The sequence below is a fragment of the Castor canadensis genome, chromosome 14 (genome assembly GCF_047511655.1).
Source record: "Castor canadensis chromosome 14, mCasCan1.hap1v2, whole genome shotgun sequence".
Classification (NCBI taxonomy): Eukaryota; Metazoa; Chordata; class Mammalia; order Rodentia; family Castoridae; genus Castor; species Castor canadensis.
Genome location: NC_133399.1, coordinates 12,874,130 through 12,901,546, shown reverse-complemented (window position 1 = coordinate 12,901,546; position 27,417 = coordinate 12,874,130). Strand labels below are relative to the sequence as shown.

Genomic DNA, 27,417 nt, shown 5'->3' with positions numbered 1-27,417 from the left:
ACATAGCACACATAGTTCCTTTTCTGCCTGATATTAATCTTTATAGATACATCAGATGCTTGCATATTTAGGTTCTGAGGTGTGTTGTCTGAGATGAAGGACAGAAAGCTGTCAAACTGGTATGATGACCTAAGGTCTGACCAAATCTCCATTCCAAGGTCTAAGTGTGGGGGGCATTTATGGAAAGTATCGGGTTTCTATTAGCATTTGAGAAATAGCCACAAATGTGCCTGCTAAAACACTCCTGGGTGAGAATAAAGATCACATCCTTATAGGTCCCAGACTCCTGAAACACCATGTATATAGAGTCAGATCGGGTGAGACAGCACAGGATCTCATACAATTCATGAGAAATCCCCATGATTCTGATGCCCAAACTCGACATCCATGAGTTGGTCATCAGGATCTTTTTCTCTACATTCAGGTCTTTGCTTACCATCACTGAGATGTAGAATTGAATTATTGTTCAGGGCAACAGCAGCATAGGAGCACCTGTCTGCATTGTGAATCATGCCACTCTCCTGGCATTAATAGTTCTATTAAACCTGCACGCATCAAACAGTAAATATTAGAGTACAGACACTGCTCTCCCTCTTAAATGCCTGCTCATGACATTGACCATGACTCCTATCAGGGTAATTGAGTATTAGAAGGAGGCAAGCACTGGACTCTTACACCTGTACTCCTTGCTACAGCAGAGACAGAGATCACAAGGATTGCAGTTCAAAGCCAGTGGAGGAAAATAATAACACCCTATCACAAAAATACCTAATTGCACAGAAATTAGAGTACTAGCGTGGGACAAGTCTCACATTCTAATATAGGGACCCTTCTTTGATCTGTTTTAGGGCTTGACTCTTTGAATGACCCACAGTACAGACACCAACAGAATCTTTGTTCCTTTCCTTGCTACTGGCAACAAACATACACAAATCCAGAATCTCAGATCATACATTTACTTTCACATTACACTACTCAAAAGGAATCTCTAGGCTACTACTGCTCTTACTTACCTGTGCCAAGTACCAACTGTACAAATCAGCTGCATGGCCCTTCCAGAAATTATCCAAGACTTACGTATCAACAGTAATTCCCGAGAGTTTTTTCACGATGATTGAGGTTTACAACAAAAAAGGTATAAAACTATTTCACAAATTTCTTGACAGCTGTGGCCTCATGCACGTGCACAGCCCAAGGGAGAAGCAATCTTCAATATGAAATACCAATTCTTCTAGCAGTGTAGGCTTGCAATGCTAGAGAAATTTCATGTCATTCAACTCTATTCTCATCTAGTTGCAGCAGAGAAAATCTAAGTGTCCCCTAAAAAGCTCTATGAGCTTCTGAAGGGTGTCATTTCATAGTATACATTGATTTTCCTCATTATTCCCGAACATCAAGGTTTTGGATGGAATGGTTTCTCCTGAGATCTCTCTCCTTGGTTTGTTGTTGTCATCTTGATCTCTTCCTTCTCACGTTTTTCTCTGACTGTCGATGTTATTTACCTTCCAGTTACAGGGAAAGTACCTGAATCCTACTAGGGCCCAGCCCCCAATTAACTGAATTTCTTTGAGTTATCAATTGGAGGGAAATATGTCGAAAGCATTGTCCAGTCTGAAGTACCATTGCAACGGATGCAATAAGCCTGGGTCGTCGTGACAAAGAAAAGACAGCAAGATGCAGAAGGAAGTGCTCGGGAAGCTTACATTAGCTCATAAATGTGGCCACAGTTACTGTCTTGTCACGTTAGAGTTTCAGCTGATAGATGACCTCCTGTTCCAGGTTAGCCCCAGGCTGGTTGCGGCAGTTCCTGTAGCTGGGCAGGAAGCGGTGTGGTTTGTGCTGCTTTTGGAGGCCCTGGGTGAATTCCGCTCTTAGCGCAACTACCAGTCTTTGATGTGCAGCCGAAAAAAAAAAAGAAAAAGAAAAGCACAACTTCAAACTGCCTTAAACAAGTAACATTGTTCCTCTGACACGTATTTCCCTTATCCGCCAATACTGTGTACAAAAATGAACGCAAATTGCTGGGGCAGGACACATTTCTGCTCATAGCATACACGAGCCTTCTTACTAATTCATAGTCTGCTATCATCTTCAATAGCAGGGTCGTCCACCGATTCTATGGCGAACTAGGTCTTCCCTCCATAAGCTGCAGTGTTACAAATGCCATTGTGATCTTTCCCAACCACGCGGGTGTGGATTGTGCACTCTAACGTCAGTCAGGGCCTCGAGCCCTGTCCAATTGGAAGCATGGCGTGTGGGGTGACCAATCAGACACCGACACCGAGGAAAAGGGGCGGGCTTTAATGACGCAGTTCGGGTCTTTAAGTGAAATTGACCAGCAGGGACCTTCTAGGAATTAGCTCCAAGCTTTCTCCTCTGTTGAGGATGTCCGGCTGCTTGTTCCTCATCCTCTGATCACTTCAGAACTCTAAGAGTCAAACATATTCTAGGGAGGACGCCGGGCACCCTAGAAGCAAGGACAGGACATGCAGGTCAGCGTCCTGAAGGAGAAGGGAGGCAGTTTGTAACCGTCGGTTTGTGTCACCCCACTATGTGTTCGTGAGTCCTCTTGTACGGCTGCCGTTTGAAAAAGGAAAAGGGTGAAATAGCGGGTGTGAGAACTGAGCCATGAGCAAAAGCATAGTTGATAATGCCGAGGACAGGGGAAGCCGGTGTTGGGCAATGAGGCTTGGGAGGAGGATATTTAGAGATTTCGGGTTAGAGCACAGAAGCGCTGCACTGGGAGGTGGTGGGGTTGTATTGAAGACTGCTTTCCACATATTTGCAGATCAGGGGGCAAAAGAGGTGGACCCAACGGGAGGAAGGCAGCCTGGGGTGGCATGAACACAGATCCTACCATGTCCACAAGCCGGCTCACCTCCACGTCGTCTCAAGTAGGGAGAGCGTTAGGCACGCGCCCTGTCCTCACGGCCCCTCCCACAGCCTGAAGGCGCTAGAGGTCGCGACCCCAAACCGCCAAAGCCAGAGGCCACCCCGGTCCAGCTGCCCTCCAGGAGGACTCAGTGGCGCGGAGTGGGGAGACGCAAACCGATGGTGACAAACTGCCTCCCTTCTCCTCAGGACACTGACCTGCATGTCCTATCCTTGGTTTTAGGTTGCCTGGCATCCTCCCTCTAAGCTGCTTGAGTCGGACCTTTCTCAAGGCCACAGAGGCTGTGACAAAGCCACCTGAACATCCTCAACAGAGGAGAAAGCCTGGAGACAATTCCCAGGTATTCTCTGACAGCTGCGTTGAGTTCAAAAGCCGCCCAAGATCGTTGAAGCCCGCCCCTTTCTTTATCCGTGCCTGACTGGGCAGTCCTTGTGCCGTGCCTCCAATTGGGCGGGGCTTGAGGCCCTGAGTGACTTTCCATCGCACCAATCCATCGCTGGATAGCTGAGCTAGGTCACACTGACACCTTCAAGGCAGCAGTTTGGGAGGGAGGACCTAGCTCCTCCTAGAACAGGTGGATAGCGAAGTTTGGAAGATGAGAGTGGAGTAGGATTTACAGCAGGCTTGTACATGTTACGAGGTGAATTGTGTCCCCCGGAAAAATTCACATCGATTTTTTTATTTCTTCATTCACATCGATTTTTTTATTTCTTCATATGTGTATACATTTTGCAGACATTTCTCCCACTTAGCCCCGCCCCCTTCACATCGAATTCTTAAGAAGGTGTTAGTGGCTTCAGGCTGTGGGAGGGGCCGTCAGGACGGGGTGCGTTCCTAATGCTCCCCTTGATCTGCAAATACGTGGAAAGCAGTCTTCTGTTTATTTGTTTGTGGTACTGGGGTGAACTCGGGCTTCACACATGCAAGGCAGGCACTCTCCTATCCGTGCCATGGGCCAGGCCTCTAAATCCATCTGCTGGGTGGTACTTGGATTTGAACTCAGGGTCTTGTGCTTGCTAGGTTGAGTAGAGTGTCACCAGCCCTTTTTGTGCTGGATATTTTTTCAAGTTAGGGGTTTGCAAACTTTAACCCGGGCTGCCTTTAAACCGCAATCCTGATCTCTGCCTCCTGAGTAGCTAGGATTACAGGCATGAGCCACCAGTGCCTGACCATTTTCTTCTTTCCTCAAACATTTATTTGATTGCCCTCCCCTACCTTTTGTGGTTCTGTGCAATCAAGCCCTAGTCCTAGTGCTGGTTAACTGGCCTATCGCTGAGCTACTCTTCCAGCTCTGTTTCTTTATCATTAAACTCTCATTTCTTGTATGTTATCTCCTCCATTGTGTTCATTCTGTCTCTCTCGTACCTTTTTATTTCCTGTTTCTCCATTTCTAAGGGGTTCATTAATGGAACTTTAATTTTCCTGTGGTGCTATTATGTTTGCCTGATTTTTTTGGTCCAGTGAGACGGGCTTGAACTCAGGGCTTTGTGTTCACAAAGCAGGCTTTCTATCACTTGAGCCACATCTTCAGTCCATTTGTTCTGGTTATTTTGGAGAGAGGGTCTCACAGACATTTTGCCTGGGCCCGCCTTGAATCTCCATCCTCCCAATGTCAACTTCCCAAGTAGCTAGAATTACAGATATGATCCACTGTCTCCTGGTCACCTGATTCTTTTTGTCCACATAGCCTTGGTAGGTATTTGTGTATCAGCCCTTACAGAATTGTTTTGGTTTGGGGTGTGTTTTCTCTTTGAGTTTTGGTTTTTTTTGTTTGTTTGTTTGTTTTTTGGGTTTTTTTTTTTTTTTTTTTGCTACTTGTTCAGAATCATAAGAGAATCCCAGGACTCTGGGAGCTCAGTGTAGTGCAAAAACTAAATCAGGGAGGTTTTCAGAAGGACTCTGAAGGTGGTGATGTGTAGGTGGAGACCTGAAGCATGTGAAATTGTTAATTGCAAATATAAACAAGCTGCATGTAGTCTATTGTGTGAACATGTTTATGTACATTTTAGTTCTTTCTCATTTGGGTTCCCATAAATAGCTAGTACACACCCTTAGCAGATAATGTATGGATTGTTTCAAGACTACATTAGGAGTGGGTCATAGAGGAAGCTTCCATCAGCTTGCATAGGCCCGAGGAGGACGGCGGCAGACAAGATCTTCAGCTGGACGGGGGTGCATTGGGGTCCTGGGGGAGGAGCCCCCTGCCCTTCTCCAGGGCCAGGGGACCAGCATCTTCAGGCAGGAAATAGGCTAACCATTGTGAGGCCAAGGTCTCGAGGCCTGGAAAGAGTCGCATCCCTGGCTGTGATCACCGGCGCTACTTCCAGGACCACTGGCGGCTGGAGAACCTGCGGGACGTCAACCCCGCCCGGCATGGCATGGTGTGCAGCAGCTTGCGGGCCACCCTCAAGCTCCACACCATCAAGCGGCACTTCCGCCAGAAGCACCCCTACTCCCTGCACTGGAGTCCCTGGGAGAGGAAGTCATCAGCAACAGCTGGGATGCCTACCTGGGGCTGGGGGCCCAAGGGGCTGAGGAGGAGGAGGAGGAGGAGGGGTCAGCATCCAAGCTTGCCCGCCCAAGGGCCCAGGAGACGTCCCGTTATCTCCGGGGACTCCGTTGGAGCGGCCCGCCGAGGAAGAGGAGGATGATGGGGACGGCCAGGAGTCCGGGAGCAGCTGCGGAACAACCAGCCGCGCTGGCGGGGCGACACCTACCTGATGGACGACGACGGAGGCCGGCGCGGCCAGGTGTGCGCGGTGTGAGGGGGCGCGCTGGCCACGCTCAAGGTGAGCACCTTCAAGCGGCACATCCTGCAGGTCACCCCTTCTCCATGGACTTCTCTCCCGAGGAGCGCCACACCATCCTGGAGGCCTAGGGTGTTGGGCGTAGCCGGCTCGCGGGCCCAGTGGGGCGCGGCTCGCCCCTTGGCCTGGGGACCTTCTTGTCCCCCACCAGCACTTCAGGCGGCCTTGGCAGCCATAGCCCCCCGCGATCCCCCGCTGGCAGGGTCAGCGGGGCGGAGATTGGGATTGGGTGCGGCCACCGCGCCGCCGGGTGCACTTGGGTGCGTGAGCCCGTCCATGCGCTGCGGGAAGCGCCCTGGGCCCCGCAGCCCCGTCCCTACGTCCTCGCGTGGGGCCCTACCTTTTCCGAGAAGCCACAGCGGCCTCCCGCAGAGTTAGCACTGAGCTCTGATATTCAGGCAAGAAGTTTTAGGCAGTAAAGGAGGAGACATGTCCACAGCTGAATGTTTCAGCAAGAGGGTAGCGAATGGGCAAAAGTCTCAAGACAGGAAAATGCTTGGTGTGTTGGATGGAAGTTCAAGACACAAGAGTAGAGTGGCCAAAGAAGGGAAAAGTGAAGTCAGAGAAGTAGTGGGGACCCAGCTATAAGGATTTGGGGCTCAGTAAGAATGTTTGATTATTTACTAAGTAGGACAGGAAGCCATACCACAGTTCTGAGTGGAGGAAAGGCTCAACTTCAATCGTTATTGAGAATGCGGGGTCGATGAGGAGGGCTGGAGGTGGCGATAACAGCTCAGAAACTGTGAAAACCATCCATGTATGAGGATGATCACCTAAACCAGGATGGTAGTAGTAGAGGCAGTGAGAACGGGCCAGGTTATAGATACACTTTGGACAGAGAGCCAACCTTGCCTTGCTGGTGGATTTGACATGGAGTGTGAAAAAAGAAAGTGGAGGCAAGAATACTTCCAAAGAATTTACCTTGACTTGATGCTTTCTGAGCTAGGGAAGACTCTGGGGAAAAAGAGACAATGAGAGAGACAGAAACAGAGAACCAATGATAACAGTAATGGAAATATTCAAGAGTTAGAGATTTGGGCAGGCTTGGTAGCACCCACCTATAATACCAGCACTTGGAAGGTGGAGGTAGGAAGACTGAGTCTTCAAGTCCAGCCTAGGCTACATACTGAGTTCCTGTCTCAAAAAAGTTTTTTGGGGGTGTGGATACTGAGGTTTGAACTCAGGGCCTACACCTGAGGCGCTCCACCAGCCATTTTTTGTGTTGGTTTTTTTTTGAGATAGGGTCTTGCAAACTACTTTCCTGGGCTGACTTCAAACCCTGATCCTCTTGATCTCTACCTCCTGAGTAGCTAGGATTATAGGCAGGAGCCACTGGTACCTGGCTCAAAACTTTTAAGAAAAACAGTGGATGTATGAAGGGAAGATGGTGAGTAAATGACTGGAGGTGTGGCTCAAGCAGTAGAGCACCTGCTTTGCAGGTGCAAAGTCCTGAGTTCAAACCCCAGTTCCATGAAAAAAAAAACTGACCTATATTGGAAGGCTGGCTCTTCAATGCTGTGTAATCTTGGATGATTCACACAACTTTTAAGTCTCAGAATTCCCTGTCAAATGAGGAAGGAGTGAAAGTGTTCCCCACTTCCTCCCACTTCATGTGCCCCAGGATGTTTTTACTGCCTAAGTGACAGAGAAAGACTGAATTCATGCTTCAGGACAAATGATGTGTAGTTTGCTATGTAAACACAAAAATTGCTATTTTAAACTAATTATAAATTCCATTCAGTGGGATCAACCTTAAGTCTCTCTTCATGGAGAAACAGGTGAGCTTAAGCCTGTATGACCATGACATAAATTTCATCCTGGGCTCCACAATCATTGTCCCTATACAGTAGAGATTTCCTTTGTGGCCCATGTAATGTGTCATTGTCATACAGCACACAGTATCTCTCCATGGGACTTGTTTACTTGAACCAACCCTGAAGACACCTCTGTCTACCAGAATTCAAGGTTCACGTTGAAGTGTCAAGGATTTCTCACGTGTTTTCTAGGAACTTGCTTACTGGTGTTCATAACTTCTATTGCAGAGATCTGGGTAATGTTGCTGATTTAGGGTATAAACATAAAAGCAAGCCTAGGAGATCTAGGAAGGAAGATGTCAAAACGCTGCAGAAGTGTTCTCTTCAGCAGAACATATGCTAAACTTGGAATGATTCAGAGATTAGCATGGCCCCTGTGCAAGGAGGACATGTAATTTAGTGAAGCGTTCCATATGTGAGAAAAGTACTAAACAATGCAGGTTTCTGTCTATAAACGTGTCTATTTCCAATACTGTGACGAAAGGAACACCAGATAACAGTCCTTGCACAAAATATCAATGAACAAGCTTAATGACAATCAGCAAAAATCAGTAGAAAAGTGTCTGTTCACATCAGTGTATCAGGGTGGTTAATAGAGTGGGGAGAAATTCAAGGGCATGGCAATCAAATGTTATACATGACATAGGACTGGGTTGTTGACCACCCTCATTCTCACTCTAGAGATGACCTGCTTTCAGCCTATTGGAAGTGTATTACTTTTTTTTCTTTTGGTAGGACTAGTGTTTGAACTCAGCTTGTGCTTGTAAAACAGGTGCTCTACACTTTGAGCCACACCTCCAGTCCATTTTGCTCTGGTTATTTTGGGGGTGGGGGGGTCGCTCAAATTATTTGCCTGCGCTGGCTTGAACTATGACACTCCTGATCTCAGCCTCCCAAGTAGCTAGGATTACAGGCATGATCCATGGGTGCCTGGATGTGTAATCCTTTCTTAATAGACTTTACTGTCACTTTCACTGGAAAAAATGATTGGATTGTCATTTAAATAAACCAGTCATTCTTGTGTCTTTTAGACAACAGAGAACATGTTGATTATAGTTTGAATGATAGGTCTGCATGACATTGAGGCATAATCAATTTAATCTGCACGCACAGTCTGATTATTTTGGATGTAAGGAAATCTTTCAGTTTTTAAATGTATACTGAACTTTAAAAAGCCACACAAACCTACAGGCATGCAAATAATGATATTTATACTGGGTAGCAGAGCACTGTACCAACCAGCATAAATTTTTTAAAATCTCTATAACTATTTCCTTAGAATATCAGCTAATATATAATCAACACAACTTCAATGAGTTGTAAATACATAAATAATCAATACATAAATTATTATAGTTGCTAATTTTTTGGCAGTATTGATGTTTGAACTCAAGGTCATGCATTCTACTTCTTGAACCATGCCTCCAGTCCTGTACTTGCAAATTTTAAGCCAAAATTCAGAAATCCAATTTTCAGAGTGATGGGTTTATTTATTTATATTTACTTTGTAGTGCTGGGGGTCAAATCCAGGGCCTTGTGCACACTGAGCTACATTGCCAGCTCATCTTGATGGAATTTTGTATAGTTAACAGTATTCAGACTTTAGTTCTAGATATAGTTAGATACCTTATAAGACAGAGAATAAATGGTTTTTCAGGCAAACATACACCTTTTTCAGATGTTGAGCTTCAGCTAAGTGGCAGTGGTTCATCTGTAATCCTAGCCACTCAGGAGGAGAAGATCAGAGGGAATCATGGTTTGAAGCCAGACCTGAGTAAATAGATCGCCAGAAACCATCTTGAAAATAAGCAACACATAGTTGGTGAAGTGGTTCAAGTGGTAGAGTGCCTGCCTAGCAAGTGTGAGGTCCAGAGTTCAAACCCCAGTACCACAAAACAATCAAACAAACAAACAAAACTGACCTTTGTTAGGACATAAGAAAACTTTTAATTTCAAAGCAAAAGTATTATATAGATTGAAATGCTGAAAATCACAAATCCTAGGAAAGGAATAGCTGTTCAAATCTGATTTTTTTCTCATTTTTTATTACGATAGATTAACAGTACAAGGAGGTTTCATTGTGATAATTCTATACATGAGTACAGTGTACTTTGAACAAGTTCATAATATTCCCATAACCCTCCTCTCTCCATCCCCTTTCCCAAATAGTATTTGGTGGGTTTCATTATTCCACCTCTACATGAATGTATATATACACATATACATATATATGTGTGTGTGTGTGTGTGTGTGTGTGTGTGTGTGTTTATAAGTACTTTGATCATTTTTATACCCCCATACAGTCTTTCTCCCTTCCCCACTCTCTTCCTCCTGATTCCCACTTCCCAGACTCCCTTTTACACTCATGCTTCCTCCTCCCCATCATCATCATCGTCAGTTTTGTGTCTAGATTCCGCATGAGTGAAAACATGACACTTGGCTCTTTGGGCTTGTCTTATGTCGCTCAACATGTGACCTCCAGGTCCATCCATTTTCCTGCTAATAGCATAATTTCATTCTTCTTTACGATTGAATAATACTCCATTGTGTGTATGTACCACATTTTCTTTATCCACTCATTGATTGCTGGGTCTGGAAGCTGATTCTAAAACATGGCTATTGTGAAGACAGCTGCAATAAACATGAAAGCTGACTTATACTCTTATATGTTGATTTACACTCCTTCAGCTATATACCCAAATGGTATAGAGATCCAGTTGTAAATTTTTTTGTGTGGTGTCAGGGTTTTAAGTCAGGGCCTATACCTTGAGCCACACTTGACCGGCCCTACTTTTTTGTGATATTTTTTGAGATAGGGTCTTTTGAATTGTATGACCAGACTGGCTTTGAACCACGATCCCGATCTCTGCCCCTTGAGTAGCTAGGATTACAGGCATGAACCACTGGTGCCCAGCTGGTTGTAAATTTTTGATGAACTTCCATACTGATGTCCATAGTGGCTGCAATAATTTACATTCTCACCCACAGTGTTTGAGGGTTCTGTTTTTCCCTGCATCCTCACCAGCATTTGTTGATGTTTGTTTCTTAATGATAGCCATTCTGACTGGGGTGAGATGGAATCTCAGTGTGGTTTTGATTTGCATTTCCTTTATGGCTAAGGATGCTGAAAATTTATTCATGTGTTTATTAACCATTTGTACTTCTGAGAACTATCTAATTCATTTCCCCATTTATTAAATGGATTATTTGTTATTTTGGTGTTTAACTTTTTTTTTTAACTCTTTGTATATTCTGGGTACTAATCCTATATCTGATGTGTAGCTGGTGCATATTTTCTCCCATTCTGTGGGGTTTATATGTTCTTCATGCAAAGTATATTATTATATAGGTATATTGTTTCAACAATAAATCATAAAATTAATTAACAATACGTAGAATTAACTGATAATTTAAGTAATTAACATTTTTTCCTAAAATAGTACTTTGAGGGAATATAAAGCTTTTTTTCTTTGTTTGGTGATACTGGGGTTTGAACTCAAGACTTCATGCTTGCTAGGCAGGCAGTCTACCACTTGAGCAACTCCATCAGTCCAGATTTCCATTTATTTATCAAAACATTTTATCAAGAAAATAATGCCAGATACTGGTGGCTTACATCTATAATCCTAGCTATGATCAAGGTCCGAGGCCCTGGGCAAATAGTTTAGGAGACTCTATCTCAAAATTACCCAACACACACAAAAAGGGCTGGGGGGTATGGTTCAAGTGGTCAAGTGACTGCCTAGCAAGCTCCAGGCCCTGAGTTCAAACCTTAGCACCGCCAAAGAAAATGTTTATGAAGCTGGGTGTCAGTGACTCACACTTGTATCCTAGCTACTTTGGAAGCTGACAGCAGGAGGATTGAGGTTTGAGGAAAGCCTGGGCAAATAGTTCATGAGACCCCCCATCTCTAAAATAACCAGAGTAAAATAGACTAAAGGTGTCCCTCATGTGGAAGAGTGCCTACTTTGCAAGCATGAAGCCGAGTTCAAACCCCAGTCCTACAAAGAAAAAAGGAGATTAAGGGGGATGTAGAGCTATTTCAGCTATGTATGCAATGCAATATTGTAAAATGCAGGGTAAAAATTTCCTAGTCAAGGACAAATGTGTGTTAACACAGTGTTTATCATGACTGACAGGGGGTGGTTAATCTTATTAATGACAAGGGGCTCAGCATGAGAAAACCTATGATAGGACTTATACTACCCACCAACAAAAAATACCTTGATTACTCCATTCTTGGAAAAAATGTGTTTTCTAAAATGTAATTTCTGTTGAGTTTTAAAAGGCCTCTTCGGAACACAGAATAAAAAGGGACTTGCTTACCTAAGTACCAGGAAACTAGTACACAGCATGCTGAATGGAGAAACTTACATGCATTTTAGGATCAGGAAGAACCCAAGGACACTCACTGCTGTTTCTGCTCTTTTCACACTGACCTGTAAGCTGTGCGTTGTGCTATAAGGGAAGAAGAAGAAAAAAATTGCATAAATATTGGAAAGAAGAGACAACATCACTACCTACAAATGATGACCCAAGATGGAATATATGAGTCAATGACAGAGAGGACGATGGTGCCAAAGAGTGTCAACTGGCAAGAATCACAGTGTTTCTCAGAGTTTTGCACCAGCAATCATCAAGCAAATGTATCATTTAGGAGTCATGCATGGTAGTGCACATCTATAATCTCAGAACTTGGAAGGCAGAGACAGGAAGAACACGAGTTCTAGGCCAGTTTGGGCTACATAGTAAGACACATTCTGGATGTCAATGAAGTACTTACTTTTCCAGTAATATTTGAAAAATTATTTTCTTCAATTAAAACATTTATCTCCTAGAGATGCTAGATGATTGGTGGATGGTACTAGTCTGCCGTCTTCACTTTCATTACAGACTTTTTCCTTTCAATCTTGTGTTCCTTTGTTATTTGTTGTATTCTTTAGTCACATGCTGTGATGCTCTTTTTTCTTTTTTTGTGATGCTGGGATTTGAATTCAGGGCCTACACCTTAGCCACTCCACACTTCAGCCCTTTTGTGATGGGATTTTTTGAGACAGGGTCTCCAACTGTTTGGACTGGTTTAGAATCGCAATCCCATCTCCAAAATAACCAGAGCAATAGAGCATCTGTATTGCAAGTGAAAAGACCTGAATTCAAACCTCAGTACTCCCCCCAAAAAGAAAAAACCTCAAAAACATAAACACAAGCCTTGTACAGGTCGCTGACACCTTATAATCCTAGTTACTCAGGAGGCAGCTATCAGGAGGATTTCAATTCCAAGCGATCCCTGAGCAAATAGTTCTCTAGACGTATATCAAAAATGGGAGAAGTGCCAAGTGCCTGTGGTCCATGGCTGTATTCCTTGCTATTCAGAAGGCAGAGATCAGGAGAATTATGGTTCTAAGCCAGCACAGGCAAATAGTTGCAAGACACTGTCTCAAAAAACACATCACAAAAATAGAGCTGGTGGGCTGCCTGAAGGTGAAGGCCCCATGTTCAAGCCCCATTACCACAAAAAAGTAGGTGGGGAAGAACAGGGGTGACAGAAGGGGAAGCATCAGCTCCTGGGGTTCTAAATGACTCCTTTGCCTGGATGTCCAAGTCTTTCCCAAGTTTTGGGGAGGTCTGGTGCAGTGTCTCCAAGTGGTAGAGTGCCTGCCTAGCAATTTTGGGGCTCTGAGTTCAAACTCCACTACCAGCAATCATTCAGTCAATACAAATCTGAAACAACAAAATCTGTAATCTCACAAAGATTAGGGGAAATGTCAGCTATTATTTCATGGGATAGGATTTCTGTTTCTTTATCTTATAACTCTTCTCTGTCATATATTATGATTGCATGCAACTGTGGTCTTTGAATGGCGTCAAAGATATCCAGTATGTTATGTTCATTGTTTCTTCCATTTTCTCTTTGTCACGGTCAGAATGTGATAGTTCATCAGACTTATCTTTTATCTTTGATATTCTATGCTCTTTTTAAAAAAATTATTGCAGTACTGGGGACTTGAACTCAGGGCCTACACCTTGAGCCACTGCACCAGCCCCTTGTTTGTGATGAGTTTTTTCAAGATAGGATCTGATGAACTATTTTCCCTGGCTGGCTTAGAACCAAAATCCTCCGATCTCTGCCTCCTCAATAGCTAGGATTACACGCCTGAGCCACTGGCACCTGGCTTCTTTGTTCTTCTTGATCTTCTCTATTGCTGTGGCTTTGCACTGCAGTTTTATTTGACTGACACAGTTTTTGTTTTCCAAGACTTCTCTTTGGTTCTTTCTCAAAATCTCTATTTCCTTCTAGAATTTCTGTTTCATGTACAACATGGTCTTCCGTTATTTCTTTGCATTCTCCTAGAGTTCATTAATCCTTAAAAAATATCTTTTGAATTCTTAATCTGGCACTTCATCCATTTCAATATGCTTGGAATTCATTCTTATAGAATTACGAATTTTAAAAGGTGCATATTTCTTGTATATGATTGCTGCATATACATTGCTATCTGTTGGGATAAATACCCCTTGTTCTCTTATGTGTATTGGAGGATTGGTTTGTTTTCTAGTGTTCTTTTAATTCCAGTTGGACTTTGTTGTATAATCTCCCTGTGGCTTCTCAGCTGTGATTAGTGAATCGTGACAAAAGGCATTCTATGTGAATGCCTGGGAAACTCATGTTCTCCTATGTCTCCCAAGAGTGGAGTCCCTCTGGTAATTTAGGATTGTGTGATATAGAACAGAGAATATGTGGTGAACATGATCTGAGGTAAGTCCTACAATGGGCATGGAAAACACTTTTAGGTGGTGTGTATTCCATGGACACTGTTTCTTTCAATATTTTACTTGAAAGTGATTCTGATATGTGCTGCTCCAGTTTTGCTGAAAGTTCTGATACAGCTAGGTGTTACATCCCCACTGGTTTTTATTGTTTTGTTGCTGGTTTGGGGCAGTACTGGGGGTTGAACTCAGGGCCTCCCACACCTTTGAGAAAAAATATGCATCTGGCATCTCTTCCCAATGCAGAGTCCAGTGATGCCTCCTAGGCAGCGCTCTTCCACTTGAGCCATGCCCCAGTCCTTTTGCACTGGCTATTTTTGAGGTAGACTTTTGCTTTATCCCCAGGATGGCCTGCTGTGTGGCCTTCATTTTTGTGATTCCCCATAAAGCTTGGATGACAAAGATCTTTCAATCTCTGCCTCCCAAGTACCTAGGATTTCCCTTAGTTTAAAGCATACACCAGAGTACCAATGAGACTGGGTTGTGACCTCTTTGGGGTAAATTACTCTCAGCTGAGCTGGTTGAATATCTCTTAGGTAGAACACCGGCCTAATGGGAAAAAAGAGCCCTCTTTTTGATCCCCAGGACCAGAAAGGGGAAGAAGAATCACTGAAGAGTAAATAGACAAAAAACACAAAGTAGAATGCAAAGGAAAAATTTTTTAAAAATACAAATTATAAAAGGGGATAAAATGCAGAAGGGAACATGACAGAGAGGAGGAAAAGACCAGTTATAGAAAAAAAATAATGAAATGAGATAAAAGGAAGGGGCAGCCTCTCTTGGGACCCCTCCCATCTCTGGTGGATCTACTCTTCTTTATACTTTCAATCTTGAAAACTATCCTGCTTTTCGAACAAACAAACAAATAAAAGAAAAACTATGATAAATCACTAATAAAGATAAAAGAATAGATAGGGAAAAATAAACTAGCCAAAATTCCTCTGGGTGATAACATTTCACCCAGGTCTTGTAAGGTTGGAATCTGCAAGGGAAATTGTCAGTCTCTCATGCAAGTGCTTCTAATTTGTCTCAGATGTCACCAAATGAGCTACAGCAGGCTGTAGACTGCAAGTCACCTTTTTCACTGAACATGTTAGTAAAATACTGATGTGACAGCTGAGGCATTTTCTCTCTGGAGTCTTTTAGGTTCCATATTCAGCTGTGGCATATGTCAGCTTGCAGGGCACACTTCTTGCCAACCAAGGTATGACAGAAGGTGCACATTCCATGCAGGTGTAAATGTACCCTGAACCTTTTCAGACTGTGTGCTTAGGAATATTACCAAAGCCCAAACCTCCATGCATTGCTGGAATTCACCAAGGGTACAGAGAACAAATGAAGCTCTCAATTCTGTATTGGATCTGAGGCTTGTTGGGAGTGAGTGATTATCTAGTCTCCTCCCAAGCAGATCTCCTGGTCCAACTCCTTTGAGAAAAAATCCACATCTGGCCTGGCATCACAATGCAGAGGGCAGTGTTGCTGATTGGCTGTACTGCACTCCATTTCTCTCACAGCCCATGAAGCATAAAACTGTATGGGTGTTTGTGTCAGAGACACTCCCCAATAGCCACAAATGGTTCACATGGCCATTGTATCTCAGTAAGTGCAGAAAGGTTGCTTGTACATAGGGACCCTGCAGTGTGATTCTGCTGGGGCTGGTGATCCCAAGGGCAGTTCATTCCCTAACAATAGGACCTTTCTCCAGATGGCTCTTGACTATAGCAATCAAGGTTTGCTCTGACCTTCAATAAATTTGTTCTCCAGAGCTACCTCATTGTACAGACTTCAGATCACCTGTTCATTCACTCTTTTCCTTCAATGTGCAGTCTTCTTTACTATGCTGTGATTCTTTCTCTGTCAACTTTAACTCCTCCAAGGGGAGAATTCCCTTCAACCCACCATAGTGCTAGGTGCCAGTAACCTGGGCATTCATTAGTTTGCTTTGTTCTTCTCCTTAGCCTCTTTAATCAAGCAACTTTCCTTTTCTATGCTATTGATTTTTTCCTGAAGCCAACTGCAGGCAATCATATCTAGGAGCAGTTAGTTACACACCATTCCTTGAAAGAGCCAAAATAATCCTGAGAGTTTCTATTTTGACAATCTTGAAACCTGACCATTAATATTCATACATTTAAAGATGCCCATTCTTTTTGTATGGTGTTTTCTTTTTCTTTATAAGGAAACATACTGTTCTTACATGCACAAGATGTTTGTGACTTCTGAAAGTGTTCATGTTGTATCTACCCCATTCAATGTGTACTTTATTCTCATGGACAAGAAGGAATTACAATGTGTGTTGTAACTAGATGCCAGTTTGTCCTCGTCTTGTATATTAAAGAGATTGTGATTTCTGCCACTACTGTACAAAGCCTGTCAATTTTCAGTGTACCTACATGTAGGACCCTTAAACACTGTCCTCCTTCCTCATGATCTGGTTAGTAATCCCTCAGTTACTGGAGTCTTGAATAGTGAAGAGTGGTGGCTCTGCATTCCTGTGAGAAAATACCTAAGAAAAAAACAAGTTAAAGGAAGAAAATTTTATTTGGGGCTCATATTTCAGTCCTTCTACAGCAGAGATTTCCTTGATGGCCCATGTGCACAATATATCTGAATGGGACTTTTCCTCTTAATTTACCACGTACACATCTCTGTCTGTCTACAATTGTCCATGATTCACACTTGAAACCTCAAAGTTTACTCAACTATTTGCCAAGCAATCTGTCTATTGCGCTTTCTCATTTCTATTGCATAGGAGTGGGCAGTGCTAATACTTAGGGTGTTTTTTGCTCTGCTGCAGTAATCTGAAGAAATCTTTGGTAGATTGATAAATCTGAGATATACCTACCTCATGCTGCCAGGTAGAGGTGCAGCACAAAACCTTCAATTTCTCATTGTATAATGGGTTTGTGTTGTTGGAAATATTAGATGACACTGGGTTTGGGCAGACTGAGAAGAATTAAATGTTTGTTTCTGACTAAATATACTGTATCAGTAGAAATAGTTAAATTTGGTTTTCTCTGTGTTATCTCAAACATGCATCCTTCTATCCAAAATAAATCCCTATATTGAGTACCCTTGCAGACAACTTTAAAATCTGATTTACAAATGTTTTTCTCAATTGGAAAGAATTTAAAAAAATAAAAATGAGTATGTGTTGATGGAATGTTTCTCTAACAGAATTTGGTAACCCAATTTAGTGATTCCTAGTTATTATATTTTTTCTGGGTAGAGTTTGCTCAGCAAAGTCTTCTTCATGGTGGTCTTGAGTTCCTTGTTCTCAGACTGAAAATGATGGGACTGAGAAAGGGTCTGAGGACTGTGTAGGTGATGCCCATCAAAGTGTCTCCTTCCAGGGACTGGGGCCCCTTGGTTTTGAGGTAGATGACCAAAGCAAAGCCATAGTGCACGATCACCACGGTGAGGTGGGATTCACAGGTGAAGAAGGCTTTGTGCCACCCTTCAGCTGATGGGATCTTCCAGAGGGTAGTCACAATGAAGGCATAGGAGAGGAGGATGAGGAGGAGGCATGGCTGAGATACACACCAAGCCAAAAGTTAATGAGACACCATCACAACAATAAGCTAGGTCTTGTGGTCAATGCCTGTCACCCCTGGTATGCATTGGAATAGGTAGAAGGATTACATCCAAAGCTGGCTCAGGCAAAGAGCAAGACACTGTATGAAAAATAACCTAAAGCAATAGGACTGGAGGTGTGGCTCAAGTGGTAAAGCACTTGCCCAGCAAGTACAGTTTGTTGAGTTCAAATTCGAGTACTGTCAAAAATAAAATAAAATGAACAAAATTAGACAGTGTAAAGTTCAAAACAGTACACCATTGTTCTGCTTTCTATTTCTGTTTGTAAGTCCTACAACATGTGGACTTTTTGGTTTTGATGGTACTGGGTTTTGAACTCAGGATCTAATGCTTCCTAGACAGATATACCACCTGAGCCACTCCACCAGCCACCTGTTTTGTGTTGGGTATTTTCCAGATAGAGTCTCGAGATGTATTTTCCTGAAGTGTCTTCAAACCTTAATCCTCCAGATCTCTGTCTCCTCAGTAGTTAGGATTTCAGGCATGAGCAACATGCTGTCTCTTGTGTCTCATTTATTTTGTTACATCAGGTTTCAAGATTCATCTACATAGTGACATGTTCTTTTATAGCCAAACATGTCACTAGATGGATACAGTTCAGTGGATACACATCTGGGTTGTTTTCTGACTATGGTGAAGGGTGCACATGTTTATAGAAGTTTGAAGCAGCTGACAGGTAGTGGTGGCTGGAGCAAAGGGACAGTGGGAAGTGACTGCTATTGGGTACAGGGTTTCCTTTGGGGGTAATGGAAATTTTCAGCTCTAGATAGAGTTGTGAGTTGTACAACATTGTAAGTGTGATTCATGCCACTAATTTTATGTACTATTTATTTTTGTGATGATTTGTTTTATAAAATGTATTATTGATAATATTTTCATTTGCCTAACCAGAACTTTATACAGTTATAGAGTACACATGATATGTGTGTGTGTGTGTGTGTGTACGATTAAATCAATCTCATGACCATTAATGTTTATATTACCTCATAACTCATTGTTTTTTAATTTTTTGATGGGCCTGGGGTTAGAACTTTTTTCCTGTCCTACTGACCCTTTTTCCCTCTCCCTTCCACCTCTGTAATAGAAGGAAAAATCATAATCATAAAAAATATCAATTTCAAAACATGTAGTTAGTCAAATTTTGGTTAGTTTAACCTCAGATAAAATATCTCAGATGTGCCGGGTGCCAGAGGCTGTTATCTTAGGTACTGCAGAAACAGAGATCATGAGGATCGCTGTTTAAGTTCAGGCAAATAGGTCATGAGATCCTATTATTCAAATACCCAATACAGGAAATGCCTGTGTATTTGCTCAAGTGGTAGAGTTCCTACCTAGCAGGTGTGAGGCTCTGAATTCAAACTCCAATGTGACCAAAAAAATTACTTAGAGTAAATCAATTCAAAGACAGGAAAGGTTTATTTTCAATTTATGACCAACTGACTCCATTACCTTGAACGTGGGGCAGTGCACCATGGAGAAGCACATGAGGGAGTAAGCTCCATGACCACTTAATGGGTATGAGATACAGGAAGACCAGGGTGCCAGAATCCATTCAGGGCCACACATCAAATGACCTAAGCCTTCCCACTGGGCTCTCCTTCTAATAGTTCCACCACCTTCCAATAGTCCAATTGGCTGGGAACCTCACCTTTAACACATGGGCCTCTAAGGTACATTCGAAACCAAAACTATAACCGTAGTGAATGGCCCCATAAGTGGGCTTGGGTCTTTGGTGGAGCCCTTGCAGGTTTATCATGAGAAATGAAGGAGGAGCCATGCACTTTGGTAAGTGGAGTCTGTGTTCCTCAAATAGCACCTGTTTCCAGAGTCTTGGCCACTCTTTTGGAACCATTTGAATTTTGACTCACTTAAGTGTCAGCACCTGTGTGTAACTCCTTCAGAAGGCAGTCCTTACATTTCCTTACTGTTCAGACCTCTGAGATTATAGAGGATGAATGGCTTTACAATAAGAGCCTTCAAGAAGTGACGACATAGGTAACGTGGAGCCTATATGTTGTGTTTACAGGCCTTCCATGTTTTCCCATGTTCTAGTGCAGATTCCCCAACCTCAAGCCTATTCACACTTAGGACCTCATCATTCATTCTTAGGTGCTGTTCTGCGCCTTCTAAGATTTTCAGTAGCACCCCTGGTCTCTCCAGCTATAGCATCTGATCAGTGGTGACAAACAAAAATATCTCCAAACAACACCAATGTCCTCATGGGGTTGTGAAACATTGCCCACAGTTGAGAATCCTTGACCCAGGGTGTACAATTGCAACTTCTTGCTTCTTGGCACTTCTCTCTGCCTGGGTTCCCTGTCCACTGCTTCTCCACCTGGCAAAGGTCTATTTCTCTTAAGACATAGCTTCAGTGTGGCTTGCTCTGCACAGACCTGGACATTTTCTTCCCACGATTTAGTCACTTCTTTTTGGGTGATGCCCAAACACCATCTCCTAAGTGCTTATAAAATCTGTGCTCATGACTTTGTCATGTGCTTCCTGATCAGCATCAGATTGGAACCACATCTCTCCCCAGCACTGGACTGTGAGTCCTTGACATCAAGATTTGTTATTTGTACAACACCAATACTACAGACTCGGCAGAAATATCCCCAATGTTAATAGCCGCCCCTTATTGACTTTGTCCCCTGGACCAAGCAATGACTCGGTGGTTTTTTCTGATACTCCCCACCCCCAAATAGGAAGTACCTGCTCTGTTCCCTGTTTTACAGATAAGTAAGCTGAATCCCCCAGAGCACTCTCACTTGCCAAGGTACCATGCCCCATGCAGTATGGCAACCAGGATCTGAACTTAGGTTTGTCTGATGACAATGCATGTGTTTTCCTGACCTCTTATTATCTCATTATTTCTTGGTGGCTATTAATGAAAATCAGAAGCTGTTCTCAGATGAAGGAGATGACCCTTCCCCATGGTAGATCATACCCACACTGTCTTTCTTCATGTCACCAAACATCCCAATTATCCACAAAAAGAATGAATTATGAGAAGATGAAGATGGGTCACATCTGGAGGTGACAGCTGAGGCTGAAAATGCCACCCTCTGGCATGACACAGATTAGATGTAGCTAAAAGGGAGATCTATTCATTCTAGAAAATGTAAAACCATAGAGAAAATAAAGTGTCTGTGGCTTCCAGGGTCTCATGACGGAAGATGGGAGAAAGAACCACATGGAGGATTCTTAAGGGGGTAAAATAATACTGTCTGATGTTGTAATGGTGGAGATCTATTATTGAGCATTTGTCAAATCCAGGTAATAGACAATGCCAAGACTGACCTATAATACTATGTGGATTTTGTGAGTGGAACAGAGAGATAGAAGCAGAGATAGAAAGTGAGAGAGAGGGAGAGAGAAAGAGAGTGAGGTGAGGGAAAAATTGAAGGGAAACAGGCATAAATAGAACTTTCTTGCACTTAGGGGAAATGTATGATGTGTTTAGCTTAACATCCAGAAACTTTGGGACTAAGCCAGGCATGTACATGTCCTGCTCAAAAAACCTTTAGTATAATCCAAGTTTAGCATAGGGACAATTAGGACAGTAGTATTTATTCATCTCTGACCTTGATTTACTAGATGCCAGTACTATAACCCAATAGTGACCATCAGATACCACACATTGCCAAATGTCCAGTGGGGGACAGAGTCACCCCCAATTCAGAACCATGGGTTGGGTCTGCCTTCTCTCAGACACCATCTTGCTCTTCCTGTTGCTCTGTCATGGATAGCTCTTCTTAGGAAACTGTTTTCTTTCCTCTCTGTGACCATCTCTGATCTCAGCCATCTTCTCCCTGTCTTTTGTCTGTGTCATGTCATCCTTAACTTTTCACCATCACCTCATCTGGCCCATTGATGTCTTCCTTATTCTTTATATCCCATAGAGATGACATAGAGACTCTTCTTTCTCAATCTCCCTGTCTCTTTTGCCTCTCCCCAGCCATTTTTCTATTAGTCTCTGGCTAGACAGATCAAGAAGGGATGTTAAAAGCCAATATACATCCTGGCTGACTGAGCAATAGCTCTCCTCTGTCTGCACTTCAGTTTTCTCACCTTTCCATAGAACCCACCTATGATGTAGCAGGAAATCCACAAAAGATAAAGTCTGCTGAGCAATCATCACACTGTCTTGATGTCTTCTGCTCCATGGACTCAAATTGCTTGAGGAGCTGTGTAAAAGGTAGTTTTCTGTGTCACTTCTGGATGTTAGTTCTTCAGGTCCTTCCTAGTCAGGTGGATGGGAGAAAAGGAAATTCACCTGGAGCTCCAGGCCCTACACTTGTTACTGCCGAACCCTGGTAAGAGGCCCTGGTTTAAAGTCCCTGTGCAGGAGCACCAATGTGGCATAGTCAGATGGACAGGGAGCCTGAAGGAGCCCAATCACCATCATTTATCCCTCCCCCTCTTCCTGCCCACTGACTCCTCTGGTCCTGCTGCCTTGCCTCTGCTACAGGGATCCTGGGGCCCAAGGGACACTGCCATGGATGAGGCAACCTCAGGGAACCAGTGTCCTCACTTTCCTTCCCTCCCTGCTTTCTAGGAGTGAGTCAATTCCATGAGCTTCTCAGGGCTTGAGAAGAGACGAATGATCTACGTATTTGGGATTTGGGGACCTGGCTGTTGTTGACCAGAGAGCAGCCCTGCCATTGCCCATGGGGACTGCCTGCCTGACTTGCCCTCTGAATTTTCCTACTTAATTCCTTATATCTCTTGTCCTATTGGATATATTATTCAGGATTTTAGAAAATCAAACACATGCACATATTTGTTTCTTCTTAAGTAATCAAAAACTGTATATAAGGGTAAGAGCCATGTAGCAGCCGGGCACATGAAACCCATGAAACCATGGGTTTCCATTCAGCCAGGCACATGAAACCATGGGTTTCCATTCAGACCTTCATTTGTTTATGTGCCATGTTCAAATTCTTTGTCATGTTAAAACAAGGATGACCATGATACCACTATTAATCAATCATACATTCTATAATGGGCAGTACTCTATATAAATTTTTGCATATAATGCACAAAAAAATCTGAGAATATTGCGTTCTGCTGATTTACATGTCAAAATACTTCAAGGAATAAGTTGGTAGAAACTACAATTTTGAAGAGATTAGCTTTTTTTTGTGGTACTGAAGCTTGATCTTGGGGAACTCATTCTCAGCCAGGCATTCTACTTTCTCTGACCTAAGAGTTTCTATCTTGATGTAGCCATCATTGCAAGAAATATCATTATGGTGAGAATTAACTTAATATACATAATCTACTATCCCTCCTTGGCTAAGACGACCTGAAATATAATTAGAAAATTGCAATTAGCCTCGGCTGACCAGATCATCCTTCACAAACCCTGGTTTCTAATAAGGAATTGAACATCTCATGTAATTTACTGAGTACAGTATACTGCAGACTATCAACTCCTAAGGATATTAAACACTGACTACTTGATGCCATATTTGTAAAACAACACCAAACACAAAATTTGCAGTGTTCTCCTGTTATCTCTTTGATTTCTGTTACAATTCCAATGTCTTCTTGATTTCTGTTACAGTTCCAATGTTGTGTGCTGACACACTAGGACATTGCACTGAGAGATCATCACTATGAAGTATAGGATTTTTGGTAAGCCTTGTGTTGCCTGTGGTTCAATCTTTCTCTGTAAACTGCCATGCAAGTTAGGCTGTTGGTGAATTCCAACAACATTTTCCATTCTGACATAACTCAGCCAGAAAATTCCTCTCCCACTCTAGATTTGATTGTCCTCTTGCCTTACTTGAAACTCAGTAGTCCAGGCTGGGTGTTCTGGCACATGCCTCTAATCACAGAATTGGAAAGCTCAAGGGAGGAGGATCGTGAGTTTTTGGTGAGCCGGGGCTACATAGTGAATTCCAAGGCAGCCTGGGCTACAGAGTGAGACTCCATCTCTAAACCAGAAAAGAAAAGAAGGTGGCTCTGGATGTAGCTCAGTGGTAGAGGGCTCTTCTGGATCATGTGTGAGTCCCTGGGGTTAAACTTCACTGCAACAACAACAAAGTATGAACCACTGAGAATGATTTTGGTAACATTTCTTTCAAATTGTGACTCACCAGGAACATTCAGGTTGTAGTAATTTGAATCAGGCACATATATTTCTAAGATTTGTAGGATTTTGCAACATTGGGAGATTTGCCAAGACAAAAATTGCAAGTATACCATACAATACAGAGAGAAGCATGAATAATTCAGGCACTCTATGCTCTGTACGTTTTATAGAAAAAAACTACTTTTGCCAGTTCTGGTGTTAAAGATTTGTAAGGTGCTGAACAAATGTGGAAATGCTCATTTACAAGTTGTAAATATTAAGGACAGTAAAGGAAATAAATGATGGCAGGTTGCACGGTATAGAAGCCATCATAGTAGAATGTGATCAATAAGAGTGGTTTATTGATATGGGAGTCTTTCCCTGTTTCACTGGCTTTCCTATATTTTTAAATTAATATGTTGTGAATATGACTTCTTGGAAATAGAAACCAGTGCTCATACACCAAATTTAAATTGGTATGTCATCATGTGCTGTGGTCTGAATGTTTTCCCCAAAAATCCCGTTTAAGGAACTCAGTCCTTAATGCAAAAGTAATGGGAGGTAGAACCTTTTGTCAGGTGCTCAGGAATTAACTGCTACCACTCTTGTCATGTGCACTTCTCACCCTCCTAAACTGAGGAGATTCTTGTTTTTCATAAATTACCCAGTCTCTTGGGCTGGTGGAGTGGTGTAAGTGCATAGCACCTACCTAGCAAGTATGAGTTCAAACCCCAGTGTGACCAAAACCCCAAAAATTACCCAATCTCAGGTGTCCTGTTACATCAACACAAGGCAACCTAAGGCAGAAACTCAGTGGAGCAAAGAGAAATGGCATATTGGTAGAACATCTTCCTAAAAATGTGGATTGGGCTTTGTAGCCTGTATTGAAAGTCTGTATTGGTGTGATTGGAACACAAAAATGTTGTTGTGTGGAGGCCTCAGGAGAAGAGCTACAGAGAAAGCCTGGATTCTGGGAAGCCTTCAGACTTCCTTCACCCGAGGACAAATCCCTGACTTTGCATCCTGGATTGCTCCTGGTCCTGTCCCTCTTCTGCCTCTGCCTTGTCATAATGGACTGAATGACAATGCTACCCATTTTCCTCCAATACTGTGGGGGACAACCCCACCCTAGGCAGGTCTGGAGGGGTCATTGTTTGTTTTTTCGTTTTGAGGTACTGGGCATCAAACTCAGGACCTTGTGAATGCTAGGCAAACACTTAACCACTGAACTACATCCACAACCGCTGGAGGGATAATTTTTATGTGTGGAAAAGTGGAGGCTGCATTCTGGGAGCCGATGGCAATGGCCTAAAGGCAACATGACAGGAGAGGTCAAACACAGGAGTACAGGTCTGGCTCCTATACCTACCTGTGTGTGTCAACTTAGCGTATCAAGGAGGGAGCCACTTGTGCTATCTTACTCCTGCCATATCATAATAGAGATGGTACAAGAGCCTAAAATTGAAACAAACTCTGGGAGAGGCTTTGGGTTCACTTATGCAAAGGTTCTGCAAGATAATGCTCTGGGAAGATAGTACTGCACCCCCTATTTATCAATATATTCTTTCCTCCTTTCACACCAGAATATTACCCTATGACAGCAATGTAAGACTGTCACCTCTTTTTTTTTCTGTGATACTGAGGTTTGAACTCTGGGCCTAATGCTTGCTAGGTAGGTGCTCCTGCCACCTGAGCCACTCCACCAGCTGTCACCTTCTTAAATAAGGCCCATCAAGACACCTCTACCATGTCTGAAGACTGTGGCAGGTGACCACAGGCAGGTTGTGCTTCCCATTTTCAATGCCAGAACTTTCAACAATGAGAATTTGTTACATGTTTGACTCGACTGTCAGTACTCAATACTTCTTGAGAGCTATGTGTGTCCCTACTGTTGGCCCTTCCACAACCACAGTTAACTCAAATGCTACATTTCCTGTGCATCTGTACCTCTTCCCTCTAACAGAAATGACAATGATAGCTAGTAAGTACAATTTTGTCACCAGTTTATCTACCAGCTGTGAAGTAATGACTCTCAGAAGTGCACTTATAGCTGGTTGCTAGTGGCTCACACCTGTAATCCTAGCTACTCAGGAGGCAGAGATCAGGAGGATCATGGGTTGAAGCCAGCCATGAGCAAATAGTTCTCAAGACCCATCTCAAAAATATCCAACACAAAACAGGTCTTGGGGAGTGGCTCAAGTACTAAAGCACCTGCCTAACAAGTGTGAGGCCCTGAGTTCAAACCGCAGTAATTACTGCCAAAAACCCCTCAAATTTTTGGGGTTTGAACTCAGACCTTGCTCTTGATAAACAAGTGCTCCACTACTTGAGCTTTGTCCCAAGCCCAAAACCTGTCTAATTGACACCTTTTCTTGTTGGTTTAGGATTTATAACAGGAATTGCAGTGGGAGTTACAGTGGCAGAAACAGTTTCAGCATCAGAGATCTCTTCTAAACTCTCAAAGCATCTCTCTCTTAGCATCCAGGAAAACACTGAGGCTGTATCTGCTAGCATCCTGCTGGCATCTACGTGATTATTCTTTCTCACCTGGGTGGTTTCCATAGCTTCTGATTTGGTCTCCCTGTTTTGACCCTTCTCAGTAAAGGAGATTGATCCTTCTACATGCACACTGCATTACATCGCTTCTGCTCAGAGTCCTGTGATGGCTCCCTGTCTCATTCAGGGAGAAATCCAACATTCGTATGATGCCCACAAATTCCTTCATTGTGGGCTCTGCTTCTTCTCTGACCAAAGATTCTGTTTCTCTTTCCCTTTACCACTGTTGGGTTGGTTGGTTGGTTAGTTTGGTTTGGTTTTGGTGATATTGGGGTTTGAACTCAGGGCCTCATGCTTGCTAGGCAGGTGCTCTACCACTTGAGCCACTCTGCCAGCCTTCTACCACCCTGCTCCAGTATCCTTACCTTCCCTCAAGCACACCAATCAGGTTCTTGCCTCAGAACATATACACATACCTCTGCCTCGAACACACTTCCCTTGACTGTCCACAGGAGTCCTTCTTTACAGCCTCAGGCTTTCTGCTTGAATACTTGAGCACCTTCCCTCAACTATGCTAGAAAACAGCAACACCCCTGGCCATATGCTTTCTCTTACTTTTCTTCTTATGCATACTGCCACGTGGTAGCTCTCTGTTTATTGGATACTGCTGCTGGCTTCTGTCCAGAAAAATTGTTTCTTTGAGGTATTGATGTTTGAACTCAGGACCTAGAACTTGTTAGGCAGGCACTCCACCACTTGAGCCTCAACCACAACTTTTGTTTGTTTGTTTTAGTTATTTTCCAGGTAAGGTCTCCTGTTTCCATCTGGGGCCAGCCTCAGACCACAGTCCTCCTACCTATGGCCTTTTGAACCATAGCTAGAATCACAAATTTGTGTCACCATATCCAGCTTATTGATTGGGGTGGGGTTGCTAAGTTTTTGCAAAGGGTGGCCTTGAACAGTGATTCT

The 27,417-nt window shown here is 43.2% G+C and overlaps 1 non-coding gene and 1 pseudogene across 1 annotated transcript; both read left to right on the top strand.

Moving 5' to 3' along the window:
• Positions 1-1,674: 1,674 nt before the first annotated feature.
• LOC141416092 (zinc finger translocation-associated protein-like) lies at positions 1,675-5,771 on the top strand (annotated as a pseudogene).
• A 2,060-nt stretch (positions 5,772-7,831) lies between these two features.
• Positions 7,832-7,933, top strand: LOC141417015 (U6 spliceosomal RNA). The gene has a single exon (XR_012441649.1). It is a non-coding gene; the product is annotated as a U6 spliceosomal RNA (small nuclear RNA).
• Positions 7,934-27,417: the final 19,484 nt, after the last annotated feature.